Genomic DNA, 7,945 nt, shown 5'->3' with positions numbered 1-7,945 from the left:
CATCATCATCATCATTAGAATTCCCTGTTGGCTGGTAAGCAAAATATTAGTATTAAAACTAACATTTCATAACACTAGATCAATTATATCAAAAGCAGTAATAATGGCTTCAATAATGGCACAAGGTCACCAGATTTAGGTGGAAGGGGTAAATCAATTACATCAGTTCCTCTGTTCAGCTGCTACTTATTCTATTGACCCTGAAAAGTTGAAAGGTAAAGTCTACCTCAGCAACATTTGAACTCAGAAAGTAAAACCAGATGAAATGTCACTGTAAAGGAATTTGATAAATTAAGTGAATATAAGGACCTGGAAATTGAAATACAAAAGATTTGACATCTTAAAGTGAGAATTGTTCCTATTATTGTGGGTGCCTTAAGTATCTTAAGAAAAGGATGTCGGAAACATCTAGATAATATCCCAGGAGAACCATGTCTCAGAGAAATCTAAAAGATTGTGCTGACAAGTACTGCCTACATCCTTAGAAAAATCCTATCCATTTAAATGTCTTCATTGTATTACATGAAGATATTCCACTACCTCCCCTCCCAAAGCTTTCAACCATGTTGTAACATCTCTTATCCTTCACTTTCCCCAAGGCACTGGGTGTGTCTCAGCAAGTGGCTGTAATAAAGATGCAGATTAAAGTAAAAACAATATTAATAATAAGAACACTTTTGAATTTTGGTTCCAGACCAGCAATTTTGAGGGTGGGGATAAGACATTTACATCAACTCCAGCAGTATACTGGTACTTTATTTTATCAATACAAAGATGAAATAGAGGAAGTCCCTAGGTGTGAAGATGTTGTTTTGCTTCCTTCTTCAAACAACAAGCTCTTCAAACATTACCCAATGAAATTTTCACTGGAGTAGTTGTAAAAATGACCTATAGTTGCCTAAGGAAAGGCCTGCCCCACCCAATACCTGGAGATAAACATTGTAAAAGTAAAGATCTCCTTCAGTCATGAATGACCATGGGATTGTACCTAGAACATTACCCTCCAAGACACAAGTCCAAGCAAGGTTGTCTATGAAGACCAGCAGTCGCCCATGCATATCAGCTCCCTTTCTCTATGCCACTGATGTTATCCAAGGGAAAGACAAAAGCTGATACAGCTTGGCACCAGTGATGTCACAACTCATTTCTACAGCTGAGTTAACTCGAGCAACATGAAATAAAGTGTCTTGCTCAAGAACACAATACACAGCCCAGTCCAGGAATCTGACTCACTACCCCATGATTGTGAGCCTGACACTCTAACCACTGAGCTATGTGCCTCACAAAAAAGATCTTATTTCATAAACTTTTAAAATGTTATTATCATCATCAACATTTAATGTCCGTTTTCCATACTGGTATGAGTTGGACAACTTGACAGGAAATGGCAAGGCCAGGGATCCGGAATAAATGCCATGCATAATTATGCTACAAGACTATGCACTACTATACCAAAAATCAAAAGAAAATCAAAGCACACAACTAAATGAACAAGAGAATGAAGAAAATAAACAATACAGTGAATAATTAATAGAAGAAAATGTCTCAAACACTCAAATGACTAGTTTTGAAAATAACAATAGTAACAGCAACTCCAGTACTTACAACTTACATGAATTCAAATACTGTGCTCTGTTCATGCAGCAGCTGTGTTAAGCATCTCCTTAACACATACTGAACAAATACAATTTTTAGATCTACTACAGTTACAGAAAGTGCAGCAGAGAAAGTTTAGTAAAACTGAGCAGCATTTCTTTGCCACAGGAGCTAATTCAGGAAAGATCAAAGAGAAAGTTACATATTTCTGCTTACAAAAGAACAAAAGGGGACTAAATCTTCTCTCACATCAAATAGTACAACAGGCTCTTCAGAACGAACTGGAAGAAGTTCTCACATATGACAAAGATAAAATTTATGGTACTATCTGCTGTACCTTTAAAACTAAACCCACAACCAAAACACAGACTGAAATTGCCAGATATACTTTTGACTATACATTTGTGTTCCAGTAGATGGGTTAAAGAAATGCAAGTGTGACAATAAAAAAAATCAGAAATGATATTGATCCTGGATTGTCATGATTTTTGTATTGCAGTGGTCGAAGCAGGGTTAATGAAAAGTGATATATGATCAGCAGAGTCAAAATGGTTTTGCATATCCTAATGATGCCCAAAGATCACAAAGCCATGCCAGAACTGTGCATAGTAGAAGGCATCAAGACAAAAAGCATAAGATTAATGATACAGTTAGTTGTTGGAGTAAAACTCACCTCAGAGAGAATACATAGAACTGGAAAGTGTAAGCCAAAAACAAAAAATGAAAAGAAAAGAAAACTGAAAATAATAAATTTCAACAGCAATAATTCAAAGAATATCAAGCTGCTGTTTCCAGAGCCCTACCAGCCAAAATTTGGTGCGAAGCTTCTAACAACACCAATCTATAGCACCACACCTCCATTGTTTGATGAGAAAGAAATAATAATTACTGATGAAAATTTACAAACAGTCAATGAAAATATGAAAGGAAAAATAAAGCATAAAACACCAAAAATATAAAGAACAACAATTTCTTTCAAATGACTATGAAATCCTTACTCAGAAAAATAATGAAGATGAACTAGAATTCACCATTCTTTGAAAACCTAGTTAATAGGCAAAATCATGAATCTGTTATTTCTAGCAGGTTGAGTAGCCATATAGGTACCCATTTGTGTTTTGCAACAAAAACCTTTGTAAACAAGGACTTATGAATATTTTCTTAAATTTTGGTTCACAATTTTTATAATCATGAATATTTTATGAATATTCACTGGGTAGTAAAGGAACCACAGAAGACTTTATCTTCTGGTAGCATATCTAGAGCAAATGTGCTTGAAGGATTTCCCAGTAACCAGGGAATATAGTGTTAGTTTATGATAATTGTACAATACACTCTAATGCAACTCCTTATCAAAGATACATTGCTACATATTTGCCATTTAACTGCAGGCCTTTGATCCAATCAATCAATCAAGTTATTGAAGTCAATGAATAATATTAAACACAAGATTAGAATGATCTCAATAGGATCACAAAATGCAAAACAGATATTACTATAATGATATTTCAAAAGCATTTTAATATTGAGCATGTAACCTAGATTGTGGCAACAGGCCCAGAATAACATCAATAATACTGAAACATAGGTTGGTACTAATTTTAGACAACATTATTGTTCTATGAGGATGATACCTGGCACCACTGGATTTAGGCCATTAAGAATTTTGAATTTTAGTAGGGAAATAAATATGAGCCAGCAACTGAATCTCTATGTCATTGTGTGATCTGCAAGAGATAGCAACCAAATTTACCTTAAATCATACCCTGCTGTGCTAAAAATGAGGATACCTAATACTTGAAAAGAAAAAATTGGATGGCCAGTACTAGAAAATTTTTAGGGAAAGGTTTGGACAAAGTAACAACATAATAGCATCTGCACTTTGGAATTCACTAGGCTCATGCCACATCCACTCAGTTATTCCTATCCTACTTGCCTCTTCTCTCATTACTCTTGTTGTGTCTAAGCCCAGACTCTACCTTAATCACTATACAATCTCCTTCTTTCCTTGAATGTCAGCTCTCTAGAATTCCCTTCCTGTACAAGATATCCTATGAATGTTCATGACAAACATTAATGCCATTAGTCTCACTTGTATCATCCTGGGCCTTGTCCCTTCCTTAAGACTCAGCAAGTAAAAAAAAAAAGCACAATATGCATTGGAATATCTCCTTTGCATTATTGATGATGATAAATCAGTTATCCAAACAGTTGACAGTCAATGAAACCTGGAATATGGTAAGAAAAGTAAATAGACAATGAAATTCATGACAATGATGAAAATGATTATTGCTTTATCACATAAATAGGTCTGTTTGAACCTAATTAGAATTAGAGTCTTGTTACGTTATTAGTTAACTCAAATTGTTTTAGTAGGCCATTAGGAACCACGGAATAATAAGTGTTCCTCTAGTGAGTCAAGGTAACAATAATCCATCATCATCATCATCATCATTAGAATTCCCTGTTGGCTGGTAAGCAAAATATTAGTATTAAAACTAACATTTCATAACACTAGATCAATTATATCAAAAGCAGTAATAATGGCTTCAATAATGGCACAAGGTCACCAGATTTAGGTGGAAGGGGTAAATCAATTACATCAGTTCCTCTGTTCAGCTGCTACTTATTCTATTGACCCTGAAAAGTTGAAAGGTAAAGTCTACCTCAGCAACATTTGAACTCAGAAAGTAAAACCAGATGAAATGTCACTAAGCTTGTGTGACTCAACCAGCTCAACACCTAAAGAACAGCAGTAGTAATATCATTTGATATATTTAGACCTTCCATTGTAAACATTGTAAACATAGAAACTATAAATTATAATTATGTATTGTACTTGGTCCTTAGAAATATGATATTCACTCTCAAGAATATCAAAGACACTTAGTACACACCCACAAACAAGAATAATATGCTGGGCAAAAATCAGAGCAAAGATTGATTTCCAACTTTGGCACAAGTCTGCATCAATTTCATAAAGAAGCAGTTAGAAATACAATTGGTTTAATTGTTCTCCAGTAAATTATAGGTACTTATTTTTACCAACTTTTGAAAGATGAAAGGTTAAAGCTGTACACCAGCATGGTTTGAACTCAGAACATCTTTAGTTTTGAACTCGTATATTGTTTCTGCCACTTTAAAACCATAATGTGCAAATTGAAAGAGGCTCAGTCAAAGAGCATGTTGGATACAAGGATTACTATTCAATTTAAAAATACACCCAAGAACACATGTATAGTTTTAAAATCAAAATTTGTTTAACCCATATAGAAAAATTCATTTATAATGGAAAAAATCCAGCTTTTAAGATATTTTTAAGAGACTTTTACAAAGATATCCTTTTTACAGTCAAGTGATATTCCAATATTTTTTCCACCCTTGCTATGATTTCTTTCAAAATTATGTTTGAAACTCATTTTTCTTTTTATCAGTTTGAAAATATAACATTATCAAATTTAATTCCTTCAAAGAAATCTTTTCAAATGTTGAAAGCATTGGTCTGTGAACTACCTAATTTTTTTTTGTTTGTGTTTTTTTTTTATATCATTTATATGTTTATTTCTAAAAGTGTAGTCCATTTGAGTTTGTAACTCCAAAATTATTCTATATAATCATAGATATACAAAAATGTAATATAACAAAAAACTGTGAAGAATTCAGAGATTGTTGTCATTACAAAAAAAAATTACTGAATGTGTTTGAGAAAAACACATAGATAAATCTAAAAACAAAACAAAGAAATCTAAGTTTACTGTCATGGAAACAAAGACATTAATTATTTGATAAATTTTAGTGAATAAAAAGTGGATATAAACAACTAAAATAGATGTGTTGAAACTATTTTAGGATTAAAATTTACAGAAAACATTAATCACAATCAGGTTTTTGAAAAATGACAATCACTTATAGTTGAGGTTTAAAATTGTCCAATACTAATAATTCTTGTAGTAATATGTGCCCTGATAAATCAAACTTGAATGAGGATGGGATATCTTGTTTTCTTTTTTTTACTTCTTTGTTTTCTTTTTAAATATAAATACAACATGCCTAAGTTGTATTTTTTTTTCTATTGACCCTCATTTCAACTAGGCCCTAGTTGACATTTTAATGGATTTTTCTAAAGAATTCTTTTAAAATGCAAATGGTCTGCTAGCAGCATTACTGTTCACTGAACTGCCACTGTTTGACGTCATAATTTTAACTGTTTCCATCTTAGTCTGCCATGTAAATGACAGCTCATGAATCTGTGACCTGCCAGCTATTCCACTAATCACAGACCTACCCACTGCACAGTATGAGAATGGTACAAACCTAGAAGAGAGGAAAGGGAGAAATATACAGGACAGAACCAGTTGTTGGAAGTGAAATAGTCCAAGGCTTAGTATTATAGGGATGAGGCACTGCAGAAAAATACAGAAGTATAGGTTGGAGTGAAGAGGGGAGGAATCAGATAACATGGTTTCAGTGGATTATGTAAAAATATGCAAATAAATGGACGACAAAATTCAACAGTATGAAAATGAGCTTATTATAATAATTATCAGCATTTTAATAATCAGCCTAGTTGGTAATTAATAAAAATCCTCATGAAGACATGGAATCCATGCCAACCGAGAATAGTAGTAGTAATATAGAGGCAGAGAATGTTGCAGTTTTAAGAAAATGTTGAAGTAATAACTGCATTGAATTGAGAAAAAAAAAAAGCACCCTAAAGAAAATATATATAAGTTTAATAATAAGGAAAAAGATGAAGTTATTAAAATTTAATAGATGGACCAAACACTTTTTGCAGATTCTAATATCCATAGAATAATAGAGGCTGCAAATAGTACTTGAAATGAAATTTTTAATTTCAATAGAGAAAAATAAGATAAGTGGGAGAGGGATGTGGGAATAAACTTGATAAACCAGATAGGAATGTAAATAGTTTCAACAAATTACAACTATTATGAATGTGATACAAACAGGAGCGAGAAAAAGTAAATGAGGATTATATCTTGTTATTAAAATTTTAGAATCCAATCAATGCATTGAAAACGCGCCTTAAAATACTACTTGAATTTTCAGTTTTAGAATCAAAATTATCATGATAAATATGTATTGAAGAAAAAGAAACTAATCTTATAATGATTAAAAGAAAAAGCTATCTGGAAAATATTCTCTTAAAAAACACTGCTATAGATTTCAAGCTTTTTTTTAAAGTTACTACTAGAAAACAGAAAACTTGAGATTTTAAAGAAAATTACTTAGCTATGTAGATATTTTTTCCAAAATAAATTGAATTCTTATTTTGTTCTTTTATCTGTCTATTTATATAAATAGACAAAATTTGAGTTTTGAATATACTTTCAGACCTTCATGCACAAATAACCACTTTTTTTACCTTATGTTTTAATCTATTCCCTGTCCAGCATTTTATGAATACTGATTATAATGCAACCACAAGCAATATGGCTCACCAAACTACTATATTCAGTAAAATACCCAAGCAAAACACTATCATTAGCATTCTTAATATCTTCACTAAACCAACTGACAACATTTTCATTCTTCTTAATATTTTCTTTATATCCATCACCACTGCTGAATAGAAATGAATAACACACAACTCAAAAAAAAAAGAAAGAAAAGAAAAGGGGAAAATACAAAATATAACATGAAAATTTCATATTTATCACAACAGAGTATTTAAGGTAATTTCCCAATAAGAAGAAATAATCTAGAAAGAATTAAATGAAAAAAAAATTGCTTAGAAATATTAGTAACTGAAAAGAATGAATATATATTAAAAACTGACATTTCTTCAATGTAGAAATCACAATATATATCAACTAAGAGATCTGGGTGTTTAACAGAATTGTTATCTAACAAACAGATAACCAGGTAATGTGAACAGCTTATTGATCCTATTGTGTTATGTAACATAATTCAAAATTAAATAAAAACAATATATGTGTCATATTTAGATATAGACATGTTCACATGTTAAGGGTTTGTGTGTGTATGTGTGTGTGTGTAAACAAATATATATGTTAAATAGATAGATTTATAATGCATACATCAATATATATATATTTATATACAATGAACCAACATACATATATGATTATACATGAATAAAAATAAAGATATATATACATACATGCATACATGCATATATTTAATACACACATACATGTGCAGCTAACTACACATATATACATAGTGTGAGAGACACACAGAGATTTATAGGTATAAACAAATAGATACACAGAGAGATAGATAGAGATATACACATATATATATGCATATATACAAACATACATACATACATACATACATATATATATATATATATATATATATA

General features: G+C 31.5%; 1 protein-coding gene and 1 long non-coding RNA gene across 2 annotated transcripts in view; one reads left to right on the top strand and one right to left on the bottom strand.

The window, feature by feature from the left end:
- The window catches only part of LOC106870492 (kinesin-like protein KIF17), an 805,609-nt gene that overhangs the window by 149,568 nt on the left and 648,096 nt on the right, over positions 1-7,945 (bottom strand). The gene's annotated exons all lie outside the window — the stretch shown is intronic.
- LOC106870493 (uncharacterized) overlaps positions 7,342-7,945 on the top strand; it is a 42,069-nt gene continuing 41,465 nt past the window's right edge. The window contains exon 1 of the long non-coding RNA XR_001409531.2: positions 7,342-7,482. This is a non-coding gene — a long non-coding RNA (uncharacterized LOC106870493). The remainder of the gene's footprint in view (positions 7,483-7,945) is intronic.

This window comes from Octopus bimaculoides, chromosome 5 (genome assembly GCF_001194135.2).
Source record: "Octopus bimaculoides isolate UCB-OBI-ISO-001 chromosome 5, ASM119413v2, whole genome shotgun sequence".
In the NCBI taxonomy this organism is placed as follows: Eukaryota; Metazoa; Mollusca; class Cephalopoda; order Octopoda; family Octopodidae; genus Octopus; species Octopus bimaculoides.
This window is presented reverse-complemented; position numbering and strand designations above follow the sequence as displayed.